Below are 6128 nucleotides of genomic sequence, written 5' to 3' on the forward strand. Positions count from 1 at the left end.
TTAATTAAAGGAATAGTTCACCCAAAAATTTAAATTAGCACATGATTTACTCACCCTCAAGTCATCCTAGGTGTATCTGACATTCTTCCTTCAGACGAATACAATCAGAGTTCTATTAAAAAATGTCCTGGCTCTTCCAAGCTTTATAACGACAGTGAAATGCTGTTTCTTTTTTGAAGTCCATAAAAGTGCAAACGAAACTTCGTTTGTGGTGTTCTTGTTTTGCACAACTTGGCCAGTTTTCTTTGAAGTTACTTGTCCTTTCTTTGTTTTTGATCCACGTTCAGGATTGATGTCAAGAAAGCGTCTAAAAGGCGAACAACAATTAAATAACAAACAACAATTAAATATTATTAACTGAAGGTATATATTTTGACAAAGAGAGACAGCACAAAAGCTGTCTAAAACTGAACAACATAAAAAAAAAAAATTCAATGTAGGATGTTGTGAAAAAAAAAAAAATGCAATGTTGGATGTTGTGATCAATAACTGATATTTGTTCTGCCCTGGTAAAATACATCAACTCAATGTGTCTGTTTACATGCGCACTGTCAACTAACTAAATTTTTGGAAGTGGGGTTGCCAGATTTAAAGTTTTATTCTACAACTTTTGTCTACTCATCACCCAGCTCATTAACAATATCATCCCCTCATCCGGTGCCATCAGAGTATCAGTGGAAAGGCAGTCTTTAGACTCTCCGTTTATATAGAGCACACACTGCCAGAATCCAGCCCAAACCTTTGTGACAGAAATAATTTAACTTAATTGCAAGCCTTGCAATGTTTATTGCATATATGACAACATGATTTACCAGACTAAAATGCATGTTTGCACCCAAAAATTTAAATTCTGTCATTATTTCTAACCCTCAAGACTTTTGTTCATCTTCGGGACACAAATGAAGATATTTTTGATGAAATCTGATAGTTTTGTCCTTCCATTGATATCAATATCATTGCAACTGTCAAAGCCCAGAAAAGTGGTAAAAACATTGGTAAATATATAGCTACAGTGGTTCAACCTAAATATTATGATGCAGGGTTTCTGCACATTTTTTAAAGTCAAATTTAAGGCTTTTTAAGACCCGAAGAAATCAAAATTAATACCATGCATTAGGGGTGTGCAATATTGACAAAATATGTCTCGATCGATATTTTCAAAGTTTTCTTGATAATAATTAGGGATGTCCCGATACCACTTTTTCACTTCCGATACCGATACCGAAGCTTTGGCTATTTTCCGATACCGATATCAATCCGATATTTTTATTTTATTCTTGAACTAATACTAATAATAATAAAATATAATGGAAGCACTTTGCTCAATTAGCCACATAAAAACATCTCACTCAAATGGAGAACAAATACTTCTCCAGTATATAGTCCACAACAACAGTTGATAATGAAAGACTGCCACCCTTTATTCAAAAGACCTTGAGATATGTTTGGTAACCTGAATGAATTTAAAATTAATTTGCTATATTTCAGATCAATATATTTGTTTCCTTAAAATTTTAATTAACTTTAACTTTATTCTCATCTGAATTATAAATTTATTTCTGTATAAAATACTACTACTTTTAAAAACACATTTGATTTTCTTTTTTATTCAATGTAGAATGTGTAACTTAAAAATAAACAGATTAGTGCCCTGTTTTAGGACAAGAAATGAAAACCAATGCAATGATGAATGTCCAAAAGATGAGATCATTTTTGCTTTTAAACAGCGCGTGTCTGTGTGTGACAGTTACAGTTTGACAAGAGTTTACAGTTTGACAAAAGCACAATGTTGTGTTTTACACAAATATAAGTAGGCTAAACAGTTTTTGCAGTTTTAATGATGTCCTGTATGAAAATGACGGAGTAGGTTTTTATGTTTCCACTGTTCGATCGCGCCCGTGCCTCTCTCTCTCTCTGACACACACACACACACACACACACACTCCAGCATTGCAATCTTGACATCGCAGCCTGTTCATTTTGCTGCGTTCACGCCAAACGCGAATAGAGCGGCAAATTTGCGTCTATCGCGTCTAGTTCGATGCTTGAACAGTTTGAATCCATTCGCGCGTCCAAAGCGAATAGGACGCGCCGCGCGCGTATAAGTTTGAAGCGATATAGACGCGCGTTCAGAGCTAAGGTGGGCTACAGATTAGGTGTCCCTAAAGAACCCGCATATGCGCTTATCTAACAGTAACGTTAGTTCCGTATTACATTAATTAATGTGCACGCGAGATTTATTTATTTTTATACCGTGTATTCTCTGTGTAAATCCATGCACCGAACGTACGTTCAGTACGAATACGTACCGTTCCACCCCTAATGGGTATCGGATCATAGGTATCGGATAATTTTTTTTCTCCCCTCCGATATCCGATCTAGCGTTTTGGGCCAGTATCGGCACGATACCGATGCCGTGGATCGGATCGGGACATCCCTTATAATAATTAGATAACATTTTACTGATTGTGTTTCTGTGCTTGGTGCCATGGCTTGTTTAGGCCTGTTGACAGCTGACTGACAAAGATATTCATATTTTTCATATTCTATGCAGTGGTCAGTTTTCATATTCTATGCAGTGTAGGCAACACCGATTTTTTGTCGTTGTTCTCTGTACTGACAGCACTCCAAATTTACAAAAAAATTTGCTCAATGTTAAAATTGACCGGAGTTCTCCTTTAAGGTTGCACTAGTTACATGGATTATTTAAACAATGTTTTTACTAGCTTTCTGGGCCTTAAAAGTTGCAAAGACGTTGCTGTCTATGGGTGGTTCAGAAACCTCTCAGATTTCATCAAAAATATCTTAATTTGTGTTCTGAAGATGAACGAAGGTCTTACAGGTTTGGAACGACATGAGGGTGAGTAATTAATGACAGAATTTTCACTAATCCTTCAACTGAAAACAACTTGCACTGACATATCTTAAAATATATGACTGCCACTGTTTTATCTCAAGATGCACACCAGTAATGTTTTTTTTTTTTTTTTATGATACATTATTATAAAATCTGCTTAAATACTCTAATTTTATTAAGGCCTAGACCTGTCTTAAGCTAAGCCCTGTATGGAAACCAGGGCCATATTGTTCATACCAGTAGTCAACATAATAAATACTGTCAAGTCAAGGTTAGTGACACAATTCAGTCTAATATATGTATATATATATATACACACCGTATTTTCCGCATTATAAGGCGCACTTAAAAGCCTTTAATTTTTTCAAAAAACGACAGTGCACCTTATAATCCGGAGCGCCTTATATATGGATCTGGCGCCTTATGTTAACGTCTGTTAAACAACCGCTGACTTAAACCTTGTTTATACTTTCGCCTGACACCGGAGCGCGAGCCTCCGCTGACTGCGCGCGCAACTCCCCAAACAGACGAGGCATTTATACTTGACGCAACTGTTTTGTTTTAGACTGAACACCAGACCATATAACTGATTTAGACGCGCAAACTGGGTGCCGGTGTGATGAGATATACTACTAATATCCGTCTGCTCGGGCAGATTCGGCTCAAAGTCATGCATCTTCGGATTCAGAGGCGCGCGCGCTGTTAAGCCGAATCTGCCCGAGCAGACGGATATATATATTTTTTTTATTAACTTCGCGCTCATGCGGACGCGTCGAGTATAAACAAGGTATCTTGGTTTACATTTGGACTTTGGATGTGATCTTAGGCTTGAAAAGGTTGGTGACCACTGCATAACGCAAACCCAGTCAAACGTTTGACTGCAGTATCTTCTATTCTATGCGCCTTATAATCCGGTGCGCCCTATATATGAAAACAGTTCTAAAATAGGCCATTCATTGAAGGTGCGCCTTATAATCCGGTGCGCCTTATAGTGCGGAAAATACGGTATATATATATATATATATATATATGAATGGCAAATATGCCAATGACTAACCTCTGAACAAACTCAAGGTGCTGCCTCTTCCTGTACTGCAAGCTGAAGATATAGGAGGAGGCAAACAGCGCTGCCAGGCCAGTGATGAAGAGGCTGTGATCCTTCACACACACCTTGACCTTCCAAACTTAATATCCAGCACTGGTTGCTTAGAGATTGACCTGTAATGGAATAAAAAAAAATAAAGAATAAATAAATAATATTAATAATTAAAATAACTACTGTGGATTCCACTGTGGTTCGATGTAGTTGTCTATTCATAGTTCTATGAATTACATTTTTCAACTAAAAATTAAAATTGGTTAGAATGCTAAAATGCACTGTCATATAATTTTGTTTGTTTTAAGCATAAACTCACTTAATTTTGACTTATTCTTTAAGAAAACAAGACAATTTTTACGTGTCTATTAAATGCTTCTTCATGTAAGAATTGTAGATATCTGGACTGGAAACAAAATAAAAACACTAATTAAGAAAAACATATTTTGCAGTGGGGTGAGTAAATGATGGCTTTTCATTTTAGGTTTCATCTACCCCTTTAATGTTTACATACCAGGAAATAAGTCGTGGACTTTCTGGCAAATGTAGATTGCTGGACATCAGCGATGCAAATTCCTGAAACAATTTTTAAAAAGGACAGCACAACCTTGATCAACAGAACCAAAACATAATAAACATATTACAAATTAATGAGATTTGCTGAATAATCTCTACTTATCTGCTTGAAGGATAACACCGTCTAACTTCTTTGAATTAGGAGTAGTTGTAGGACCATGGGATGGCAATCAGGAATAGGCCTACTACATTTGAAAACAGCATTAGGAACATGGATTTTCATGTGCTAGCAAAATTCTGACAACGATTCAAAAGCACGATCACAGAACTGACAGAATTTGACAGCATTTTTTTTTTTTTAACACATAAACTATAACTGTAACACTACTTAAAAGCACTTACATTAACAATGGCCATCAGATTACAAAGCCTAAAACGAAAAAAATATATATCAAATGCATGTCATGCAAATAGCATGGTGGTACAGGTTGCCTATTATATGAAATGTTGAAGTTAACGTTACTTGGTAAACAGGTGGAACAGAGTCAGTGAATTGCTTGCGCGGCCACGTTAAACCGCGTTCGCAAAATCAAACCAAATACGTGAAAACAATGTAGAAACGCAAAAAAAAAAAAAAAAAAAATAGATATTGGCTTACCGTATCACTCAGTTGAACAATTCTCCATCTTCTCAAACTCTAAATCCCACTTATCGTCACGCGCAGGTTAGATTATTCAATGACAAATTCTTCCATCCGTCTTCAGGTAGCTGCTACCGTTAACGTCGTCCATTTTCTGCTGCGTCACAGGCAACTAATGTTTGAAACACGAACCGAACCTCAAAAAAGCTTTAAAATTGCTCACAGATTCGCAGACATTGTTTATCTTGATAACAGGAATGATTATAATGTTCAGTGAATCCCGCTGACAAAACGAGTTTGCCTGTTGTAGCTGCCTAACGTTACTGTCTGCTGCTGCTCGCATGACGCGTCACATTTGAACTGAATTGAGCGCGAAAGAAATCAATCCCACAATGCAATGCCTTTTCAGTCAGTATGATGGTAACGAATTTATCAGGACGAAAACAGAAATGTGCTGTATATTTACAGCTGTTCTGTAAAATATACATCTTAATACTGTATTATGGAAATACAGTACAATTCTGTAAGAAATTCGTTGTAAATTTACAGTAAAGGGTTACAGTGTATGTTTACATACATTTATTAAATATGTTGAAAACAAATATGTATGTCACATATTTATAATTAATGTTGTCCATATATGCGAGAAACCAATACTATACTGTAATATATGCAGATATATGGTATCATATATGGATGAACTCAAATATTTTCTTCACATGTTTGGACACATAAATGTTCATATATGTTGCAGGCATATATTGTGTTCTCAGATAAGTCAAATATATGTATAGATATATGTTGCAGGCATATATTGTGTTCTCAGATAAGTCAAATATATGTATAGATATATGTTGCAGGCATATATTGTGTTCTCAGATAAGTCAAATATATGTATAGATATATGTTGCAGGCATATATTGTGTTCTCAGATAAGTCAAATATATGTATAGATATATGTTGCAGGCATATATTGTGTTCTCAGATAAGTCAAATATATGTAGATATATGTTGCAGTC

At 35.8% G+C, this 6128-nt stretch overlaps 1 long non-coding RNA gene across 1 annotated transcript; it reads right to left on the reverse strand.

Annotated features, from left to right (window-relative positions):
- Positions 1-213: 213 nt before the first annotated feature.
- LOC311296512 lies at positions 214-5908 on the reverse strand. The gene is made up of 5 exons (XR_014628609.1): positions 5128-5908; positions 4872-4899; positions 4468-4714; positions 3915-4075; positions 214-307 (listed from the first exon to the last, which is right to left on the reverse strand). It is a non-coding gene; the product is annotated as an uncharacterized lncRNA (long non-coding RNA).
- Positions 5909-6128: the final 220 nt, after the last annotated feature.

Source organism: Rutilus rutilus (assembly GCF_951802725.1).
Source record: "Rutilus rutilus genome assembly, chromosome: 1".
NCBI classification, from domain to species: Eukaryota; Metazoa; Chordata; class Actinopteri; order Cypriniformes; family Leuciscidae; genus Rutilus; species Rutilus rutilus.